The 24,169-nt window shown below is 37.0% G+C and overlaps 1 protein-coding gene across 2 annotated transcripts in view; it reads right to left on the bottom strand.

The window, feature by feature from the left end:
• HTR1E (5-hydroxytryptamine receptor 1E) overlaps positions 1–24,169 on the bottom strand; it is an 87,530-nt gene that overhangs the window by 12,092 nt on the left and 51,269 nt on the right. The window contains exon 4 of one of the 2 annotated variants that reach the window (XM_081828611.1): positions 20,172–20,309. The exons of the other annotated variant lie outside the window; for it this stretch is intronic. The gene's annotated coding sequence lies outside the window, so the exon portion shown is untranslated. The remainder of the gene's footprint in view (positions 1–20,171; positions 20,310–24,169) is intronic. 2 annotated transcript variants of the gene reach the window in all.

The raw sequence follows: 24,169 nt of genomic DNA, 5'->3' as shown, positions 1-24,169 counted from the left end.
TAATCTCAGGAAACAAACTGAGGGTTGCTGGAGTGGAGGAGGGTGGGAGGGATGGGGTGCCTGGGTGATGGCCACTGGGGAGGGTATGTACTACGGTGAGTGCTGTTAATTGTGTAAGACTAATGAATCACAGACCTGTACCCCTGAAACAAATAATACCTTATATGTTAATAAAAAAATTAAAAAAAGAAAAAAAGAAAGAAAAAAATCTTCAATATGTGTCTGTTTCCCTTTTTTTTTTAAATTTCAGGAGCAGTTGCTTGCCCTCATATTACTAATTTTATCTCTCCAATTGTTCATTAAATTCACTTTCTCAACCTTCTTAAAGAATTTTCTTGGCCTGTCTACAGGAAAGAAAGGGTAAATAGTTTGTTTCTCATTTGGTCTTCACTGGGAGCAAAGGGGTAGAGGAGATACTGGAGTGTAGGGTTCTTTATTCTCTTCTTCTCGCTTATTTAATTTGTGCTTGGGACATGACATGTGGGTATTATGAGGTTATTATATTCATAATAACAGGAAAACATTATTGTAAAAATCAAAACAGAGTACATAGGGTTTTAGGAAATGTTTTTATATTCTGGACGCATGTCTTTTGTCAGAACAATGTTTTGTGAACATTTTCTTCTACTCTATACTTTGCCTTTGTATTTTTTAATGATGTCTTTTTATAAGCAGAAGATTTTAATTTGATGAAGTCTAAGTTACCTATTTTTCTTTATGATTAGAGCTTCCTGTGTCCCAGGAAATGACTTCAAGATCACAAAGATATTTTTCTATATTTTCTTCTAGAGGCTTAATACCTTTAGCTTTCATATTGGAAGAGGTCGTCAGGGGGACATGACCACTTGGTGACCTGTGAGCTGGACCCAGACAATCAGAGACATCTCACCACCTACAGTCCCCCATCCTTGGAATGTGTGCCTGGCCTACCATTCCTACAGTGGGAGCCATTTTCAAGGATGCAGCCTTGAGAGAGCAATGTGTTGGTTAGACTATCTGGATGGTATACATTACTGAATGCAGGTAAGTCTTCTATATAAACTTTAAAGATTCTGGAGGGTGGGTGTGGAGATCTACTCATCTCACGGCCACCCAAGACAAGCCTCCTGTGTAATTTCCCTTTGTTGTTAAACCTACCACTCACCAATCTGGAGCAGTCTGTCTCTTAGACTCTCCTTGCCCTCCATATTCAGGGGCCAATTTCAGATTTTACCTGAGAAGTTCCCAAATTAGGAAACCAACAGTTAATGATCCATCCTGAATAAATATTTGCATTCGGATATGAGGTAGGTGTTGAGGTTCATCTTTTCCCCCCATGTGGATGTCTAGTTATTTCAGCAAATTTTGTAGGAAAGACTTTATTTCCCCATTGAAATGCTTTGGTGTCTTTGTCAAAAATCAATCAATTGTATATGTCAGTTGATTTCTATGCCCTCTCTTCTGTTCCTTGATCCGCCTTTGTGTCAGTATAACGTTGTCTTGATTGCTGTAGCTTTTAAGGTAAGTCTTGAGATCAGGTGGTGTGAGGCCAACTTTGTTCTGTTTTTTCAACTTGTTTTGGCTATTCCAGGTTCTGCGAATTTCCAAATAAATTTTGGAATCAAATTGTCAATTTCTACAAAAACCTGCTGGAATTTTAGTTGGCATTGTGTAAAAACTATAGACTAAGGAGAATTAAAATTTATTAATATTCTGTGTTCTCCAAGAAAAAAGAAGCATTCTCCACTTATTTTGTTATTTCTTAGTTTCTCTCAGTAATATTTATAATTTTCAGTGTAGAGGTTTTGCACGTATTTCTTTAAATTTATCCCCATGTATCTTTTAATTTAAGTTTTAAATTTGAATAGAGTTGACATGCAATGTTACATTAGTTTCAGGTATACAATGTAGTGATTTGACAAGCTTATATATTATGCTATGCTCACCACAAGCGTAGCTACCATCTGTCACCATAAAATGCTATTACAATACCATTGACTGTATTCCTTATACTGTCCCTTTCATTCCCATGACTTATTCATTTCATAACTGGAAGCTTGTATCTCTCACTCATTCACCCATTTTGTCCATCCCACGTACCCACTTTCCCTCTGGAAACCATCAGTTTGTTATCTGTATTTATAGGTCTGAATCTGCTTTTTGTTCGTTCATTCGCTTTTTAGATTCCACATATGAGTGAAATCATATGGTATTTGTCTTTCTCAGTCTGACTTACTTATTTAACCTAGGTCCATCCATGTTGTCACAAATGGCAAAAATGGCAAAACAAACCCTCAAACTTTTTTATGGCTGTGTAATATTCCATTGTGTGTGTGTATCTATATCTACATACCACATATTTTTTATCTATTCATGTGTCAATGGACACTTGGGCTGCCTCTAGATCTTAGCTATTGTAAATAATGCTGCAATAAACATAAGGGTGCATAAATAGGTAGTGTTTCTATAAACTAATAATGCAGTAGCAGAAAGAGGAATATCCCTATGTATTTTAATATTTTTGATGTTTTTGTAAATGGTACTTGTATTTCAATTTCCATATTTACTGCTTGTATAGAGAAATACAATGTATTTCTGGATATTGATTTTGAATCTGTGATCTCTTTTATTGATCCTAGTAGATATTTTATAGATTCTTAAGATTTTTCTATAAAAACAATAATTTCATTTGCAAACAGAGACAGTTTTATTTCTTTTACAATTTTATTGCTTTTATTTCTTTGTCTTGCCATGTCATACTGCCTAGAACTATAGAAAAATGCTAAATAGAAGTGGTGAGGGCACACATTCTTATCTTCTTCCCAATCAGATGGGGGAAATGTTCTTCAGTCACCATTAATATACTAGCTATAAGTTTTTCTTGGATCCTGTTTATTAGTTTGAGGAAATTTTTTTCTATTCCTAAATCTGATAGTTTTTATAATAAGTAGGCATTTTATCAAATGTATCTTTTTCAACTACCGAGATAGTTTTATGATATCTTGTGGTGAATCATAGTAACTGATTTTTGGATGTTAAGCCAGTCTTGCAGTCTTGGAAAAACTTCAGTTAGTTTTGATGTATTTTTTAAAAATATATATTGCTGAGTTTGATTTGCTAATATTTTGTTAAGGAGTTTTGCATTATGCCCAGGAGAGATATTGTATGAAAATTTCTTTTCTCGAATTGATTTGTGAGTTTTGGTATCAAGGCTATGCTGGCTTTAAAAAATGAGTTTAAAAATTTTCTGAAGGAGTTTGAGAAATATCAGTGTCATTTATTTTGTGAATACTTGATGGAATGTACCTGCGGATTCCTTTGGATTTGAGTTTTCCTTGTGGGGAGGTTTTTTTCTTTTTAAAGATTTATTTATTGGAAAGGCAGGGGAGGCAGGGTGGGGGTGAGGCAGAGGGAGAGGGAGAGAGAGTCTTAAGCAGACTGTGCTGAGTGTAGAGCCCGATGTGGCTTGATCTCATGACCCTGAGATCACAACCTGAGTTGAAATCAAGTCAGACGCTTAACTAACTGTGCTACGCAGGCGCCCCTTGTGGGGGGATTTTTAACTGTAAATTCAGTTTCTTTACTATACTTAAAAAAACCCATCAACAACAACACCAACATCAAAATACCATATATTTGGCTTTTTAGAATTTCTCTTTTTTCTTATATCACTTTTGGTAATTTATGTCCTTTAAGGAATTTGTTCATTTAATCTAAGTTGTCAAATTCATAGTCATAAAGTTAGTCATAATATTCCTTTCATATCCTTTTAATGCCTGTAATATCTATGTGGTATTCTCTCTTTCATTCTTGATATTGATAATTTTATTTTTTCCTCTTGATCAGTTTAGGTAAGGATTTTTCAATTTTATTAATCTTTACAAAGAATCAGCTTCTGAATGACTTGATTTCCTCTATTATCTATTCTTTATTTAATTACTTTCAGCTTTTATATTTATTATTTCCTTCCTTTATTTACTTTGGCTTAACTCACTCTTCTTTTTCTAGTCTCTTAATGTAGAAGCTAAGATAGTTTAAAACTTTTTTTTCATCAACAACATAAGCATTTAGAATTACAAATTTTGCTCTAAGCACTATTTTAGCTGCATCCTGCAAATTTTAGTATTTGTATTTTCATTATCAGTCAGAAATATTTTCTAATTCCTTCATATTTGACTTATGTAACATTTAGGAGTCCATTTCTTAACTTCAAAAATATTTAAGGATTTCATGTATTCTTTTAAAACTGACTTTTAATGTCATATTACCCAGGCTCACAAAACATAGTCTGTATGACTTCAATCATTTGAAATTTTTTAGGACTTATTTTATGGCTCAGTTTGTAGTCTATCTTGGTGATGTTATATGTATGTTTAAAGTGAATGTGTTTTCTGTGATTGTTCCATGTAACTTGCTTGACAGTATTGTTCAAATTTTCTGTACCTTTACCAATGTTTTGTCAACTTGTTCTATCAATTGTTGAGAGAAGGGTGTTAAAATCTCTAACTATAACTTTAGATATGCCAATCTCCCCCCTTGATCAGATCAATTTTTGAGTATTGTATTTTGAAACTCAGTTATTAGATGTATACTCATTTAGAATTGCTATGTCTTCTTGATGAATTGACTGTTATATCATTATGTAATATCTCTGTGTCCCTGATGTTCTATGTTCTGATGTTTAGTTTGTATGATATTAATATAGCCACTCCAGCTTTCTTTTAACTAATGTTTATGTGGTATATCTTTTTCTATCCTTTTACTTTTAACCTGTCTATGTTTTTATATTAAATGGGTTTCTTATGGACAGCCTCTAGTTGGGTCTTGCACTTTTGTCCAGTCTGACTTTCTCTGCTTTTAATTAGAATGTTTAGATTATTTACACATAATGTAATTATTGATGTGCTTACTTTTAATTCTACCATCTTTGTATTTACTTTGTATTTATTCAAGTCTCCTTTTGTTTATTTCTTTAGCATTTTGTGATTTTCAGCATACAAGTCCTGCGCCTGTGATAGTAGATTTATTCCTAAGCATCTTATTTGTTTGTTTGTTTTTTGGAGTGATTGTAAATGGCATTGTGTCTTTAACTTCAGTTTTGGCACATTTATTTTTAGGATACAGAAATGTGGTTGATTTTGTGTTTTGACCCTGTTTAACTCACCTATTAGTTATAGGACTTTTTTTGGTCTCCAGAGTTTTCTACAGAGATGATCACGTCATTTGCAAATAGGAACACTTTCCTTTCTTCTTTCTTATCTGTATGTCTTTTCTTGCCTTATTGAAGTAGCTAGACCTTCCAGTACTATGCTGATTATCAGTAGTGAGGGCATACTTCTTTAGCTTGTTCCCTATCTTAGGGAGAAAGCATTCATTCTTTCCCTATTAACAGAGGAGGGATCATTTTTGGGGAATGAATGCGAGCATATAGTGGTATGTGCCACTTTTAGGCCTGGTCTACAAAAACTTTTCATGTACTATCCTTGCTCTTAATTTCCATCCACCAGTGGACAGATGGAAATATCCTGGGGGGCTCCGAATGATCAGGTGGGGCAGAATACAACCTCTTCCCCATCTGATTTGCATTAGATGGTGATATGAATGAGAAATAGCATTTAATTGTGTTAAACCACTGATATTTTAGGGTTTATCAGTTAAAGGAACTAATTATTTACTGTAAGTAACATATCCTTGGGTGACTTAATCTTTGGATGCTTGGTTTTACAATTTGAAAAGAGGATAATTATATCGACCTTACATATTTATAGAAAAAATGAAATGAGACAGCATTTGCCAAAGTGTTGGCACATTTCCTGACACCTCAGAGGTACTCAATAAACATTTGTTCAGTTTGTTCTTTGCTGAGCATGCTCATATGTAGATATACTAATGGATTTGTTATCTTCATATTGAACTAAGAGGTATTTCCTTGTGTTTGTGTCCTTGAATATTTAATCCATCCCTTTAAAATGTATTCATCAGCTGGAGTGCCTGGGTGGCTCAGTCAGTTGAGCGTCCAACTCTTGATTTTGGCTCCAGTCATGATCTCAGGGTCCTGGGATGGAGCCCCTGCATCAGGCTCCCTGCTCAGTGGGGGAGTCTGCTTGTTTCCCTCTCCCTCTGTCCCTCCCACCAGCTTGCTCATGCTCTCTCTCTCTCTAAAATAAATAAATATTAAAAAATATATTCTTCAGCAATAAAAGTGATGAAACAAAATGTAAGCCTCATATATATTGATAAAAATATTATGCATTTGTCAGTCTCCATAACATAGTTTCTTTGTAAACAGTCATAGTTGAATTTGACTTTAAGGGCTGTTTTTCAAGAAAATTCATACCACATGTATTATAAGTTATGCCCATGCCTTTCTGGCTTCTTTTGGAAACACAATTATATGTTTCTATGCAAAGATGAGGAGAAAAAGAGCAAGGTAGCTTTCCTCATCTACATAAAGTTTATGTGGAAAGCTAACATATGCCTTTTTTAACCCATTAAGTCACTTCCATTAATTCACAGTCATTTTTTAAAATTTAAAATCAATCCATTAACATATAGTGTAGTATTAGTTTCAGAGGTAGAGTTTAGTGATTCATCAGTTTCATATAACATCCAGTGCTCATTACATCAAGCGCCCTCCTTAATGCCCATTACCCAGTTACCCCATCCCTTCACCCACCTTCCCTCCAGGAACCCTCAGTTTGTTTCCTATAGCTAAGAGTCTCTTATGGTTTATCTCCCTGTTTTTGTCTTATTTTATTTTCCCCTCCATTTCTCTATGTTCATCTGTTTTGTTTCTTAAATTCCACATAGAGTGAAATATATGGTAATTGTCTTTCTCTGATTCAATTATTTTGCTCAGCATAACACCCTCTAGGTCTATCCACATCATTGCAAATGGTAAGAGTTCATTTTTTTTGGTGGCCGAGTAATGTTCCATTGTGTGTTTATATCTATATATCTATATCTATATCACATCTTTTTATCCTTTCATCTGTTGATTGACCCCATTGTTTATAGCAACAATGTCCACAATAGCCAAAATATGGAAAGAGCCCAGATGTCCATCCATCCATTCACAGTCATTTTGAAGGGATTATGATTTAGAAGATGAATCCAAAAAGGTGTCAAAAGCAAGAGATGGGATTTAGTTGGGACTTGGGAGTGGGGGCACAGGTGGGGAGTTTGGGTTGGGGCTGAAAGCAGAGGATAGCCTGAGTGGGAAAAGGAAGTAATTTAGAGAACTGGGTGGCAAGAAAGAGATACAATTTATTGGCAAAATGGTTTTACTACTTTGGAAATGATAATATAAATGTCAGATATTATTATAATATCCCAGATAACTTATCAAAAGAATTTAGAGAAATTTCTCAAATTTGAAGGGTTTGTCTAAAACTTATGTTTTCAATTTGAATCTTTTATACTATTAAGCATAGACATTATTAGATGCCAGCACACTTTTGTTTTCAAAGAATCTGGTTAGTTTATTGGTTTGGGCTTTTACCTTATTACTTTCCTGACCTATAAAGGAGAGCCTCAATTTTTGTTATGTTCAGAATATATTCTGCTTCTCAGATTACTACACAAATAACACTCAGGTTATTCAGTGAAGAACAAACATCGCTTTTCCTTTTATTGTGAAGTGCGCTGTTGTTAGTCCTCCCCTGTCTTTTGAACTCATTTAGCTTCCCCAAGCCTTCTTTAACTGTGCTTCTTGGATTGGGCAATGCATTAGATACAGAATTCTGCCATGCTCCAGGCAGGATCACACATAAATTTGTATCATCTATTTTTTTTATTTTTTTAAGATTTTATTTATTTATTTGACAGAGAGAGAGAGAGAGCTCAAGCAGAGGGAATGGCAGGGGGAGAGAGAAGTAGGCTCCCTGCTGAGCAGGGAGCCCGATGTGGGGCTCGACCCCAGGATCTGGGATCATGACCTGAGCCGAAGGCGGACGCTTAACCAACTGAGCTACCCAGGTGCCCCTCTATTTTTTTTAAACAAACTTTTTGTTTTGGTATAATTTTAAATTTATAGAGAAGTTATGAAGATAGTACAGAGAGTATATCCACCACCCAGTTTTACCCATTGTTAACATCTTACATTACAAAGTACATTTATCAAAACTAAGAAAGCAACATTATTCATCACTATTTACTAAACTCCAGAACTTATTTGGATTTAACTAGCTTTTCCATTAATGCCTTCTTTCTGTTTCATTGCAGGATGCCACATTGTAGTTAGTTGTCATATTTTCTCAGTCTCCTCTGGTCTGTGACAATTTCTCACTCTGCTTGTTTTTCATGACCTAGAAGGTCTTAGGGAGTACTGGCTAAATATTTTGTAGAATGTCTTCTGATCTCGGTTTGTCTGATGTTTTTCTCATGATTAGACTGGGGTTATGGGATTTGGAAAGAATACATTGGAATTGAAGTGCCCTTCTCATTCCCTCACATCAGCATACATCATATCCATGCGACATCAATGGCAATGTTAACCTTCATCACTTGGTTAAGGTAGCTCTTGCCAGGACTCTCCACTGCAAAGGGACTATTTTTCCCTTTCTGTGCTCTATTTTTTAGAAGTGGGTCCCTTTGTCTAGCCCACCTTCAAGGGGAGGCAATTAAGTTCCACCTCCTGGAGGCGGGAATATGTATATATATTACTTGGAATTCTTCTGTAAGGAAGATTTGTCTGTCCTCTACCACTTACTTACTTATTCAGTAATTTATATTTATATACATCTATACATTTATGATTCAGTCCTAAGGAAACAGTAGACTCTACTTTTGGGAAAATTATCTTTATAAAAGTGCTGTTGATGCTTATTTACATTATTTGTTTATAAATATGGACTCATGAATATTTATTTTATTCTTTGGCTTATAATTGAATATTGCATTATTGGATTTTGCTCAAATTGTTCCAGGTTTGGCCATTGAGAGCTCTATCAGTTGGCTGTTGTTGCATCATCTCTTTTATCACACTGTTTTCCTTTGTCCAGAATGGACTGGCTATACCTCTTTGAAAGGTGTTGGGGAAAAACAATCTGCTCTGTAAAGTATAGATAAGGTTTTAGTCAACAGAGAGTCTCTATTGCCAGCAAATAAAGCCTTTTAATATGAAGGACACCTGCAGAAGTGTTATTTACTTTTCAGCTGAGGATAATAAAAATGAACTTTATGAAGTGCCTGTCATTGAAGTGAGCTGGTGCTTGAGGTTCTATTACCATATTTTTTAAAAAATGAAATGACTTTTTTTTGACCCAGCTTTAATGATACCCCTGAAGTACTCAACTCCTCAGAGAAGATCTGGGCTCCTTCCTGTGCTGTGCACACATTTTTCTTTTAACTCTTCTGCAATGCAATGTGCCTTTGTGGTAGACCTAAGGGAACGAGCATTTAAGCTATGTGCAGGGCTAAGGTTTCCTACTGGGCTTCCACCTGGGGAAGGATTGCTAGCTCAGACTACTTGGCTCTGCTCCAACTAGTTCCAAGGGCATATTCTACAAGAGGGAGGTTTGCAGGTATCTATTTTTTTTTGGCTCAATCCACTTCAAGGTGAGAAATAAGAGATAGGGTGTTGTAATGAAATGGAGGGGTCAAGAGCAGAGACATCTGTGAATGCATCTCAGATCTATAGATGGTTGTGTGGCCCTGAAAAAGACACTCTGTGCCTGTGGGTCTCAATTTCCCTGTCCGTATAATTAGGACTTCATTATTTCTGAGCATCTTTCAGGTCTAACATCCTATGATTTTTATGCTACAATTTTATGGTGACTGGAAGAGAGGTATGTGCATATATTTACAATTCAGATCTGAGAGTGAAGTAACCTCTAGTTTTGGGGACATTATATTTATAAATGTACTATTGATGCCCAATAAAAATGCTAATGTTTCCTGACACTTATATATCACTATTATTTTTCAAATTTACTTTCACCTTAATTTTCTTGTTTTAACATTTATTTTCTGTTTATAACTTTGGACACATAATCTTTCTATCAAACATGCACATTTATCTGTACACTTTGACTCTCATGTTGTTGGTATTTAGACATCTTTCTCTTTTCTTTGCTGGTTTTCTCTCAGTTTGTCACTTTCATGGGTGGTGTGTGGTCTCTCACATTTATGCAAGTCTTGGGATTGCCTTTGTTCCAGACTATCTATTTCAAGGATATTTGTATAGAGAATAGTCTTGAAAGGCGGAGATTGGGAAAGGCAGGCATGCTTATTGTCTAGTATGATAAAGGTAATGCCTCTTTTTGGGGTAATGGGCAGGATGCATACTGCCCATTATAAAATATTTGGGTTCCCTAAGCTCTGTATGGAAACCGTAATGCACTCACTGCATGTGCAAGAGTCATCTGACCCTTTTTGCATCACTGTGTGGGTTTGGGTTTGGGAAATTGGCACAAGAAAATGCTAATACTCTGGCTACTGCTATTGCTATAATAAAATTCTTACTCTCTGACTCAGGAATCTCCTGTCTTCTGATGGCTTTCACGAAACTGTGGCATGCTTATTTGTTAGCTTACAAGTAGGATAAGGTTTCAGATTTTTGACAGTTAGTTCTTTGTAGTGTACTTCCTATTGTGAACTTTTAGTGGGTTGTGTACAATCATGAGTTTTGGGGGGTTGTCCTCTCTTGATTCATACTTACCTTGAGCTTGATATGATACCATAGAAAGAGTTGAGAACTTGGGATTCCCAGAGCTGAGAACTTGGAATCCAGTTGAGAACTGGATTCAAGTATACATTTGGTCACCTTCCAGTTTTGTAATTTTGGCAAGTCACTTAATATGTCTGTACTTCCTTCTCTTTTTAGTGGAGATGACCTGCTTTACCAGGTTATTATGAAGGTAAAACAAGATTCAATATACCTGTGCTATCCAATATGGCAGCCATTGATGACTAAGTTAAAATTAAATTAAATTAAAAGTCAGTTCCTTGATTATACCAGCGCCATTTTTCAAATGCTCAATAGGGGACTTTGTTATGTTTCTTTTTACCTTGATGAACCCTCTTAGTTGCTAAGCTATTATCAGCTACAGTCCTTCCAGAATATAGTTAATTAGATTTCACCATTTTCCTGCAAAGTGTTGAAAGAGTCTATAGGGATTAGTAGCACTAATCAGAATTTGAAAGAGCACTGATATTCTGTAAATATTATAGGATTATATTTATTTTTTTCTTTTAAAACTGCTACAGGTGAGGTACTTCAAATGTAATAGGAAAGGCAAATAGTTTCACCTAATATAAACTCTAACTCATGGGTCCTGACTAATTGAGTGCTGGGCTGAGGATTCAGAGGTGGTGCCTGGACTCAGCAGAAGAGAATTATGACTGATTAGTGATCAATCACTAGCAACTAGCCTAGATTGGTATCTGAAAAACTAAGATTTTTTATTTTCCCAGAAATAAAAAAAAATCATTATCCTTCTAAATGGCAGCAAAGGTGCTGAGGACCATTGTCTTGATTCAATCTAATTTCAATTCAGGTTCTGCTTAGAGAAAAACCAATTCTTCCAGCCACCATGCTTATGAATTGAAGCTCTTTCTTATCGGAAAACTGATAGAATTGTGACCCTTCATGCTACTTTTTTATTGTTTATAAGAATCACAGCTAGGAAGTGATATCACTTTCTTCCCTTCTCCACAACATCACAAATAGTAAATAACAGCAGTAGTAGTTACAAAATACAAGCATGTAAAATATAAAATTGTCTTCCAGCCTGGAAGGTGATATAATCCTACTCTCACTAGGAAGTTCAAGACTCTCAGTTGTTTTTCACAGAATGCAGTCAAATGTATTCATGTTCTGCAATTTGAGCTTGTTAATAAACAGTAAGTAAACACTTTATGGCCCAGCACATATTAATTATGTGTCTATATTTAGTGGAAAGTAAACTAACAAGCAGCTCCATATTGGGATACCTTTTGAATGAAGATTGATGAAAAAAGAGAATAATATAACCTCTCTTCCTGAGTCTGATATTCAGAAAAGCAAAATATCAGTGCTTTTGGCACAACTGTTAACTCTATGAAGAGAAGATGTCTTACCCTGTTACACAGTATAATGAGTACTTATTGACTAATAGAAATACATCAAAGTCAGACTGAGTCAAATTTTAAATATGCTGTTGTGAGATGAAGTATAATTACAATTTTTTCCTTTCCTTTTTGTTGTTTACTCCATCGTTAACTTGGCTCAGAAAGAAATGGTTTGAATGATATGTTTTCAGCACATTTGACAAGAAATTATGGGAAAAAGAGAATCTGGTTAGGGCATGAAAGCATTTCCAGAAGAGCATTCAAGGGTTTTGACTTCTAGAATGTTTGCCTTTCAGCGTTCATCAAACTTGTTGGAGTGCAAGGTTTCCAGTGTAGTGTAGAGTGAAAATGATGTGCACTCTGTGGTCAGAATGCTAGGGCTCAAGATTTGTCTTTGCTACTTGCCAGTTCCTTGCTTCTGAGGAAGAAACTAAGCCTACATGGTCTTCATGAGTTTCCCTCATTTGGATGTTGGAGGTGCTGGGGGTAGGATGGACTGGAACACTCATTTTCTTCCCTTCAGTTTCCCATGGAGGCATGGGGCATATCTGCTTTACTTCCCAGGAGAGAGCAGCATCATTTTCAGTAAAAATTTTCCACCTACTGAAAAAACTTGAGAGAGAGTGTGAGATTGGAGAAAGCCTGGCATTTGTGTCCACCCCTCCCTCAGCTCACAGACCTGCCTGGGTGCAGGGAAGGCTGGAGCTCACATGCTCAGGCTGTCAGTAAACGAACCATCAGACCACATGAGCCTGTTCCAGCTACACCCCAGTTCTCTCTGTTCCAGCTTTATAGCATGACACTGGGTGGAAAAGTCAGCGTGGTCATTCCCTAGTTATCTTCAATGCAGGAGAGAGGGACAAAAAAATGAATTTTTTTTTCTTTTTTTACCAGGTGGGAAGTGAATTTGCCAACCATCTTGAATAAAGCAGATGCCTCGATTCCCCTTTGGAGACTTGTGATGGTTGGAGAAGTAACTGAGCTAACATGTAAAGGCATGTAGGTCACACTTGGCACATAAATAAGTCCTATTTAGGTACTAGCTATGATTAGTATGATCATGATTATCATTATTACTTTCAACTGGTTAGGTTGCAAAAGATTGGCATTAGTACTTCCAAACTTCCAACATGATTCAGTACTGCTACCTGACTCACAAGGTTGTCATGCTCATCAATTTAGATAATATGTACCAATTTGCTTTATAAAGCATAAAGCATATTATATAATAGTGATGATAATGGAATATTTAGGGTTTTTATGTGACTCCATGGGGTCATATATCTTGCCAAGTTCTCACTTCTCTCCTGGCTTTTCCAGGACCATTTCAATCTCTTGGTCAAATAACACAGTTAAGCATTACAGCTGAATTAGTAAGTATTTTGTTGATTTCCCAGCATGAATAATTCATGGTAAAGATATTTCATAAACAGGCCATCTCTTAACTGTGTTGGAACAAAGCTGTCATGGTTCTGGGCTTATGCCCGTTGTGCTATTTTAAAAGAATTCAGAACATTTATGTAAGAACCCAAGATTGTGAATAGAATTTGGACAGATGTCAATAGTGTTTTAGTCTTAACCTAAACCTGGAGTTCTCCTTCTGCTTTAAATATCTGCTAGTTCTCTTTCTAAGGCAAAGTATATTCATTGAATGGCCAGGACCATTTCTTGTTCTTCGTATTGCCTTATAGTCCTCCCTGAACTTGTCCTAATTTATTAATTCAGCAGTTATGAGCACCTACTTTGTGCAGTTACTGTTTCACCTGTTGGGGATATGGTGTAAATAAAACAAATAAAAAACTACACTTTCCACAAGTTTGTATCCTATTCCTAGCATAATTTATCAAAAATGAAATATTAATTGTGTCTCCTTTAGAGACAGTCTTTTTTTATTTTTATTTTTTAAAGATTTTATTTATTTATTTGATAGAGAGAGACAGCGAGAGAGGGAACACAAGCAGGGGGAGTGGGAGAGGGAGAAGCAGGCTTCCCACTGAGCAGGGAGCCCGATGTGGGGCTCCATCCCAGGACCCTGAGATCATGACCCGAGCCAAAGGCAGTCGCTTAACGACTGAGCCACCCAGGCACCCCTAGAGACAGTCTTAAAAGTACATTTTGTATAATTTCCACGACACTGGAATTTATGGGAAATGTTTTAAATACATACATACAGGGAAACCTTAAGTGTTTATTGAGTTATTAATTTATTTCATCAGATTAACCTATCAGCATTATTTGCATATTTATTATATAATCTTTAGAGTGTTTATTATGTTATTAATTTATTTCATCAGATTCACCTATCAGCATTATTTGCATACTTACTATATAATCTCCCATTAGGAGAAAGGTAAATAATTGTTTTCAGCATAGATTATACTACTGATAGTATAGTCAAATACCAAGTCATAGTATAGTCAAATATCATATATTTGACTTGACAAATACACATATTTGACTTTATTTATTTATTTGTTTGTTTATTTATTTATTTATTTAAAAGACTTTATTTACTTATTTGTCAGAGAGATTGAGAGAGCACAGGCAGGGGGAGCGGCAGGCAGAGAGAGAAGCAGGCTCCCCGCTGAGCAAGGAGCCTGATGCAGGGCTCAATCCCAGGACCCTGGGATCATGACCTGAGCCAAAGGCAGATGCTTAACCAACTGAGCCATCCAGGCATCCCTTGCCTTGATACTTTTAAATAAGCTTTATATTTTCCTCAACATCTTTCAGTCACTAAAGCCTCCTTATTTTAGAACTTGAGATATATACATATTTTGGAAGAATATCTTTAAAGCCTGACTGGAAAAACCTAGCAATAGGGATATGTATGTGCCGAAATTAGCAGCTCTTAAATCAACATGTTGTAGAAATTAATTCTGTTTTAGGAAGGAATTTTCTTTCTGGGTTTTGCTAAATTCAATTGAAACAACAAAGAGTTACATGTTAAATTAGATCTGAAAAATGGTTCTCTGTGTTACAAATTGTAAATGGCTCAAGTCTAGGAAAGATGAAAGGGAAAAATATTCTTACCAATAGTTTAAGGTAATCAAACCTGGCTTATTTATAGAAAACAAAAGATTAATTTGCATCATTTCTTTTACATATTAAAGATGTTTCTGAATTTGCAATGCAGTCTGCCATCCTTAACTAAGCTTCTCTTTTGCATGGCCTCTTTCTTTCTCTTTCTGCTTTCTCTAATCAGATAACATAGACTTCACACTGAGAGGTTTAGGGTGTGAAAACTGCATGGTAAGTAGAATATAATTAAATTATGTGATCTGATAATGAATCAGTAATATGCTATATTCCATACAGATTTGACTAGCTTTCATTCAAATTACCCAGTTTCAGGCTATTATTTTTAGAACTTTCATATTTCATAATCTTTCTTTATTCCATTTATTTTCCCAGGAAAGAAAGCTCAGGATCTTTTAAATTCTGCATAGTCAGATTTCAGACTGGCCTTTAGACCTTAAAAACCCTTTGTCTGGAAGAGAAACAGGTAATTAAACTGAAGACACAAGTTAGGTCCACCAGTCTGACAGGGTGTAGAGCATTCCATGCTTCTCCATCCCAGACCCCTTTCCAGATCTGACCCATCCCTGGGTCCTCCTTCCCTCAGTTCTTTCCTCACTTCTTTGCAGGTGTATCTCCTGAGAGCACTCTCCAACCAACATTATGCACACAATTTTTCATCTCAGAATGTTTTCAGGAGATCCAGTCTAAGACAGAAGTGGAGTGGTCTAGGGCAGTGCCTCTAATCTTTCTTTATTTCTCAAAGACCAGTAAAGATCAAAAATTTTCTACAGTACATTTAGAAGGTAGATGTCTTCTAGAGAGAATTGGATACAGGACAATTGGACACTTACAGCAGAAGGAGAGAGGAGGTAGATACTTATGAAAAAATGTGGTCTATAATTAAGAAGAGAGAAAAGAGATAGGGCTTTTCATGCCTAAAGACATGCTACATTGATGTGTCAATTGTCCCTGTTACAGGGAACACTGATATTTGAGGCCAAGCCTATTTCATTCTCATTCCTGAGGGATTGGTGGATGTTGCTGGAGGGACATGTGGAGGGGCTCAGTGTGCAGAGGCATCACTCAAGGGAGAAAGCAAAGTTAAGTGAACAGTTTCATTATCTATGAAAAACAATGAAGTATTTGAAATGTGGGGGATGTGTCTGGCCAGTGTTGCCAGAGACAACGGAGTAACAAGAATGAAGGTCTTGGCTTTAGAATCATAGGTTCAAATGCTGGCTCTGTCCCCTACTAGCTGCTGTCTATGATTAAGGTACTTGACTTTTCTGAGACCAGAAAATTGGAGATAATGTCAAAGGACAGTTGTGAGAATTAAACAATACACATAATGCACTTAATACAGTGTATAGTAGGTATTAAATACATAGGACTTTATACAATGCAGTAATGTTTTTTGAATACCCATCTGACAGCTTGCATGGAATACTTCAGCCTTCGCAGTGGACAAATAGCTCTTTCCTTTGTTCTGGGACCTTGAAGAAGATATTAAGGATATTAAGGAGAGTTTCTTCAGTGGAGCTGAATTACAAAGTACATGTCTACTCTAGAGCATAAATTTTCCTCTTCATTTCCCATAGCTTTGTGGAATCATTACTTAGGCATGTAAATATTTACCTGTGAAATGGTAAACATAATTTTTGCAATTCAGGGAAATGTTAAGGTTCATGGGAAGCTGTAATTGTTAGACTCAAAAAGTCACTGAGGATTTTCTGTGTTTTAATGTCATCTGCTAGTTTCTTTATCCAAATTTTAATTTAAAATAGCGTATTTAGCATTCTCTATGTCAGTTTGAAAAAGGCCCTTTCAAATTAAAGCAATCAAGAAGCAGCAAAACTGATGGTTCCTATTAGGCATGGTAATTAGGGACATGCATGAGAACCACAGAATTTTAAAGCTGGAAGTGACATCAGAGACTCTGTGCCTCAACCCCTTTTATGGAAATAAAAGAAGTTGGTGAAGGGACTTGCCAGAGTCCTACAGCTTGTTAATGAAAAGACTGATCATAGCCAGTGCCTCCAGACCTAAAGTCCAGAACACTTTCCATTTGCACCACACAACCTATTTAATCAGTTCCTGAAAAGACAGACATGATGAGCTGGTGGTGGCATTTGAGATCATCTGTGTACATGGACTTTCCAGTGGTCAGCTCCGTAAACTATACCTACACACTTACCCACACTCCACACACAATTTATGTTCATACAATTCAAAAGAGAAATATGAATCCAGTGTGAAAGAGTACAGTTTGGAGATGGAGTCAACACAAATTGTCTGAAGTTTATATAAACACTTCCCTCTTTGACAGTGATAACGTCGAGCCAGGTTTATGGAACTAGAAGGGTATTTTTGCCTGAGGGAAAAAGGATTGTCTTTACTGTTACAACGTTAATGATTATGAAATATGTAATTGTTTATATTCAAAAGTTGTCAACATAAAGTATAATGACTAAAAACTAACATTAACAAAAGGGAAAGGATTCTAAAATATATACCTTAGCCCAAAATGTGTACCAAAGCTGTTGCAGAACCAAATGTCTCCATCTTTTAGTCGCCCCCATGTGTTGTTATTTGGGCAGTGTCTGTGTTGGGGGGTATCTGTTTGCTCTGTCACATTCCTTTTCCACCCTTGACCCTATTTGGGGCCTCAGGGTCTGGCCTCTTCAGACAGGATAGTCTAGCTCCTCTTCGCTCAGTTTTTGTGTGGATTTAGTCAACGAAAGGCTTTGGCAAGGAAGTCAGAGGATGGGGAGAGAATGAGGATGGTGTGTTTATTTTCCTGGCCTCTTTCCCGTGGGGCTGCTGTTTGGGAGTCTCTGCATCCCTCACCTAAGGTCATAGCTCCTGTCAGGTGCGCTTGTCTCACTAGTTTAGCTTCTGAGAAAACGCCCTCCTTTGCCTCTTCTCGTTTAGGAGTGCAGATAGCTTTTCCTGCTGTCAGTCCTAGGCTCCTTCATCAGCCCTCCAGCTTCCCTGTCTGCTTTTTTGTAAATACAGGTGGTCCCCGATTTATGATGGTCGGACTTACGATTCTTCAATTTAACCATGGCGCAAAAGCGATACTCATTCACTAGAAACTGTTCTCCACTTTTTGAATTTTGATCTTTTCCGGGTCAGTGGCCTGTGGTACGGAGCTCTCTCCTGACCCTGGGCAGCAACGGTGGTAGCCACAGCTCCCAGCCAGCCAGGCGAGCATGAGGGGGAACAACGGGCACACTTACAACCATTCTGTTGTTCACTTCCAGTACAGCATTCATCCATCACACGTGAGAGTCAACACTGTATTATAAAACAGGCTTTGAGTTAGACGATCTTGCCCACCTGTAGGCTAACGTAAGTGTTCTGAGCCTGTTTAAGGGAGGCTAAGCTAGGCTCTGACGTTGGGTAGGCTAGGTATATGAAGCGCATTTTTCACTTAGGATAGTTTCGGTTTAGGATGGGTTTATCTGGACGTAACCCCATTGTAAGTCGAGGAGGGGTCTGCATTCCTTTTGTTTAAATTTCTTCATACCCTTTTTGATTGTGTATGGGTTTCCTGCCAGGACTCGGACTGACAGATACACATCGTATTTGTGCATGTACCACAACAGACTGTCATGAAATATCTTAAAGGCTCTAGTGGCTTCCTATGTGTTTGTTGTGTTTCCCACAACAAACTGTAACAGATTCAAATATATATACAACCACTTGTCATAGCCAGCAGGCACTTTCCTTGTCTCTGTCCTTCCTTAGATTTACCATGACTAAACTTTAAAAATACGCCTTATTTTATTCCTTTTATCTCCTTTCCCTTTTTCATGATAAATTCTCTGACCACCTACAGTTATTATTCAGTCTCTGGCAATAATTTTAACTTTTTGAGTTATGACTCCTTTGTGAATTAGATGAAAATGGAATTTTTCTCCTCAGAACAGTATATAAAACATATATGTAACAAATTTGCATATGATTTATTTTACTAAACTGGAAATTGATTTTTCTTAAATATTTATTTATTTGAGAGAGAGAGAAAGAGAGAGAGAGAACATGGTGGGTGGGGGAGGCAGAGGGAGAAGCTAAGTAGGGAGCCCGACAGGGGGCTAAACTGGAAATTGATTTTCATCACATTTTGATCACAGGATATTTTATTTATGGAAAAGATTGCATAAAATCTAACAGTGATTTTCTGGAAATAATTTAAATAAATCTAATTTGTACAACTCCCCCCTCCCCCACAACTCCCAAAGTAAATATTAACTCTGCCCAAATTAAGGTTAAACTTGATGTTTAACTTAATGTTAAACTGGAAAAAGAGGTTGTCATAGCAACATGAAAGTTATCTTGGGCCCTAAGTTGACTTTGAAATTTTGATTTTAATGGCAGCCAGTGCTTAAAAACTATAACTCAAAGGTAGGTTGTTATCAAAAAATATCAGAATTTTCCAGGACTCTTTTGGGTTGAATTTATATAGCATCATTTCCTTTGTCCTCAAATCAATAAGTTTACCTTTGCAAAGCTGGCATTATTGATTTCCTCTATGCCAGAAAAGAAAGGACTATGAGTCCATATTTAAGTTTTAAAGTTGTTTAAATAGAAGGAATCTGTGAGAGAAATCTCCAGTACTGCCAATTATTTTCGGATTTCTTTCTGTAGGGAAACTGAGAAGGCCTTGTAACTTTTGACTGTCACCTATAAAAGCACTTTTCCCAGCACTGCAAGTTTGGCATCGATGTCTCCCTGCAATTCTGGCTTTCATACTGGAGCTGAGACATGGTTTCATCAACTAGGATGCTTTTGGCTGCAAATACAAAATCCCAATTCAAGAAAAAATCATATAGTAAAAAAGTTTATTATCTTACATAACCAGAAAGTGCAGAAGTAGAATTAGTTCTGGTCAGGTTGGTGACATAGTAAGTCAATGATGGTCATCAAGAATCCATATTCTTCCTATATTTCTGCTCTGTAATCCTCAGTGTGACAGTGTTGAATTTAGACTTGCTTCTCTTAAGGTTATAAAATAGTTACCAGCACTATCTGATGCAACATACATACTTGTTCATATCCTAAATGAGAGAAAACCCTTTCCCCCAACTATAATTGGACCACGTGACTTCTCTACTTACAACAGGGACCAGAGCAATGCCATGTGCTGAGTGCTTTCAATGAAGCAGGAACAACTTGACAGTGAGGTCTGTTCTTCCTCAGTCACTGGGTTGGGGTGGAGTGGGGGAGGGCAACACTATCCAAAGAAAATCAGGATTCTATTGGGAAGGAAGAAAGAGAAATGGGTGTTGGGAAGGTAACTAATGTTCTCTATTGATCTTTTCAATAGTATCTATAATAGCACCTGTAGGAAGTATATAAAGATTGACCTCAGCTAAAAATATCTGCCAATTAACCTAAACCACGAATTAACTCTCTATTGAGTTACTCTGAGAATGGGAATTCCTTTTCTCTAAAAGTTTTGCCTTAAGTTTTATTGTGTTTCAAGAACACTTTTTAGAAAACCAGCAACCATATGTGTAATAGAGAAAAAGTTTATATTCTGTTACACTTTTTAAAAAGGGAATGGTTTAATACCCTGGTTTTGACAAGAACCATAACACTAGACAAGACTAGATAACACTTTCTGATGGCTGGTAGGGGATTGAATCCGAAACATTGACATCATAATTTATAGGATATGTAGTTTCTTTATCAAAGCAGCAAAATCAGGTGTGATGTTAAACATTGCAAGTGTTCCACTTATACATATATTATCCATATTTTGCCTCACTGAAGTTTTGACCGAGAACCTTCTCACCATTTGCAGACGTTGATATTTGTGTAGTTTCCAAAAGTGACTCTCAAAATAGGAATCATTTAAAGGTGTCATTAAGCAAATATATAGATAAAAATCCAGAAGCTGGCTGTACCAAACTTCTAGATGTCAGTTTCATTCAGTTGTGTATTAGCGAAGTGTATGAAGTAACTGTTTCTTCATTACTTGTCAGCAATCTTGGAGTAGAGGATATGTTTTCATTCTGACAGGGACACTGCTTTGGGGCTGATTACAGGGTTAGAGCCCTTTGCCATGGGATTTGGTGGCCAAGTCAGACTCTCCTGAATGGCATCCTGCCACTGTCTTTTCACGTGTCTCCCAGTTAGCCTCCCTCTTCTGCCTTTTCTCTCTTAGGTCTCCTCTTTCTTTCTTCCCTGTTCCTACCTTTTCACTTTCTTATTTTCTCATCTCTCTCCTTCCTTCTGTCTTCCCTAATAACTTCCTTGTATGCCCTTGGTTGTTGCCATTATTCCTGTTACATCAGAAGAATCTTTCTAGCAACAGAATGTGATGGTCAGTGCTTTTCATTAAAAATACTAATAATTTTATTCTCCTTTGACGATTTTTGATCTTCAGAGGAAAATGAGTGATGTGAAAGAGTATGAGTGTGTTGTACATGTGTGTGATATTTAATAATGAAAAACTGATACACTTTCTCTTTTAAACAATGATTACATTGATGACCGGCCTTGTGGGTAGAAAAGGAGGAATCCCTATTCCTTGAGTATGTTTCACATATTCTAATAAAGTTAGGGTTTGGCTAAGGACTTCAAGGTATTAGAATGTCCTTAGACTAAAAGTTCTACCAGTGTCTCCTTTAACTTAAAAATTTCATTATTTATAAACAGAGTGAAGAGGATGCCCATGTATGGGGCAGCCTGGCAGAGTGAAAGGGTACACATGTAGGATGGCCTGGGGTGGGTATTGGAGCCCAAGCAGAGTAAAGTTGGCATTCACATGGGGGCCAGTGGCCTGGCATGGGGGTGTTAGAGATAGAACAGGTTGAAGAAGGTATACAGGGAAGGGGGTATGTAGAGTAACTTGGCATGAGGTTTTGTGACTGAACAGGGTGGGGAGAACATCCATGTGCTTTCATGGCCTGAGTGGAGTAAGGAGGACATCTACGTGAGGGAGGTGGTAGTTTCAAAGGTGAGAGACTGGTTACATATAAGGGAAGTGTTTAAATAAGTAATTAAAGTTCAGGGGAGCCAGGTTTCTCACCTTTGGAAAAAGGAATTGCAAATATGGAAAGGGAGAAGCTGGAATAAAAGTGGAGTTAGAAGACTTAATTGTGAAAACTCAAGGTTTTCAGAATATATAGAACGATGTCTTTTTTTTTTTTTTTAAGATTTTATTTATTTATTTGACAGAGAGAGAGACAGCGAGAGCAGGAACACAAGCACAGGGAGTGGGAGAGGGAGAAGCAGGCTTCCTGCCGAGCAGGGAGCCCGATGTGGGACTCGATCCCAGGACCCTGGGATCATGACCTGGGCTGAAGGCAGACGCTTAACGACTGAGCCACCCAGGCGCCCTTAGACTGATGTCTTAATAACTATAGATGTAAATGTGTGTAGATTTGTATGTATGTGCACATACACATATTCCAAGATTCCTAATCTCTGTCCACTCTGTGGTCCTGGGAGCATTGATACTGCAAAAGCAGTAAGAACTCCTAGGGCCGAGAACTTGGCTTCTAAATACCATTCTTAAAGGAACCAGAAGTCCTTGTAGAAATGGATGATTCCAGGCCTGGGACAAAGAAAGTACAAATGAGCTTGAAACATCTTATACCACAAAACAAGGAAATGCTCAAAGAATGATGAGATGAGTCAAAGGACACAAGAACCATTTTGAACAGTCTCCCACTGGCCCAATCTGTGTCAGTTTGAACTTCAAATAAATAATTATAGTATTGGATTATAACTTATCGAATAAAATGAACAGTGAGTTCATACTGATAAAAATACATGAATGAATAAAAGTCTCAAAGTACATCACCATGGAATATTATTAATTACATAGGGAAAAGAGTAACTTCAGAGTTGAGAAGACTGGCAGAAATCATCTCAATCAAGTGATCAGTGTAAACATAACCAGTAAGAGAACAAATTGCATTCATGTACCATTTAATAGGAAAATAACATAACTTCTGTGATATTTTTACTAAAGATGCATAACCTAGATGAGTCATGAGGAAACACCAGACAAACCCAAAATGATGCATGTTCTACTGGACCATAGTTTTCTAGTATCAAGATCATGAGAGTTAAGACTGAGACACTGTTCCAGAGTGAATGAGATTAAAGAGACATGGTAATTAAGTACAACACTTGACTCCAAACAGGATCTATTTACTGTAAAGAACATTACTGGAGTGAGGATTATAGTATTAATGTTTCAGTACTAATTTTCTGATTTTGATGGTTGTACTGCAGTTATGTAGAGAATGCCTTTTTTTTGGTAGAAATACATACTAAAGTATTCAGGGGTGGTGGGGCATTATTAGCTTGGTAACTTACTCTCAAATGGTTTAAGAAAAAAGTTCTTTGTACTATAACTGCGTTTTTTTCCCCCTGTACGTTAGATTGTTTTAAAATGAAAAGTATATGTATATACAAAAGAGGTAAAAAATGAAAATAAAAGGAGATGAAAAGATTTTCAGTTATGGGCACAAGGAGGATTTTATGGAGAAGGAGGCATTTGAATGGAAACTTGAAGGATCGGAGGATCTGGTTGAGCAAATCCTTCTAGGCAGAGGATGCATGTGGGCTGTGTGGGCTAATTGAATCTCCTGCTCAGCCATACACACACACACACACACACACACACACGCACACTGCCACTGCCTTGGTTTAGATTTATCATTTCTCGCCCAGACTATTGCAGCAGTCCCCTAACAGATCTTCCTTCCTCCAGACAAGGAGCCTAGAGCCTACCGTGAGTTTTAAGCCAAGGATTTATGATGAGAAGGTGTATGGTAGCATGGGAGGGACTTGAGAAAGAAGGAGAATATTTTTTCTCCAGGAAAGTAAACCCTTCTACTGAACACCAAGGAAGTATCCAACCTTGCTAGAGAATTTCTACATCATAGAGCAAGCTGTGAAGTGCAGCAATGATAACGAACTGGCTAATGAGAAACAGCAGCTGTAAAACAAGCTTTAGCCTTCTTACAGCCTCTTTTTAGAAAGCATTTTCTTTTTTTTTTTTAAAGATTTTTATTTATTTATTTGAGACAGAGAGAATGAGAGAGAGAGAGCACATGAGAGGGGGGAGGGTCAGAGGCAGAAGCAGGCTCCCTGC

Source organism: Leptonychotes weddellii, chromosome 8 (genome assembly GCF_054177405.1).
Source record: "Leptonychotes weddellii isolate Sample4059 chromosome 8, ASM5417740v2, whole genome shotgun sequence".
In the NCBI taxonomy this organism is placed as follows: Eukaryota; Metazoa; Chordata; class Mammalia; order Carnivora; family Phocidae; genus Leptonychotes; species Leptonychotes weddellii.
This window is presented reverse-complemented; position numbering and strand designations above follow the sequence as displayed.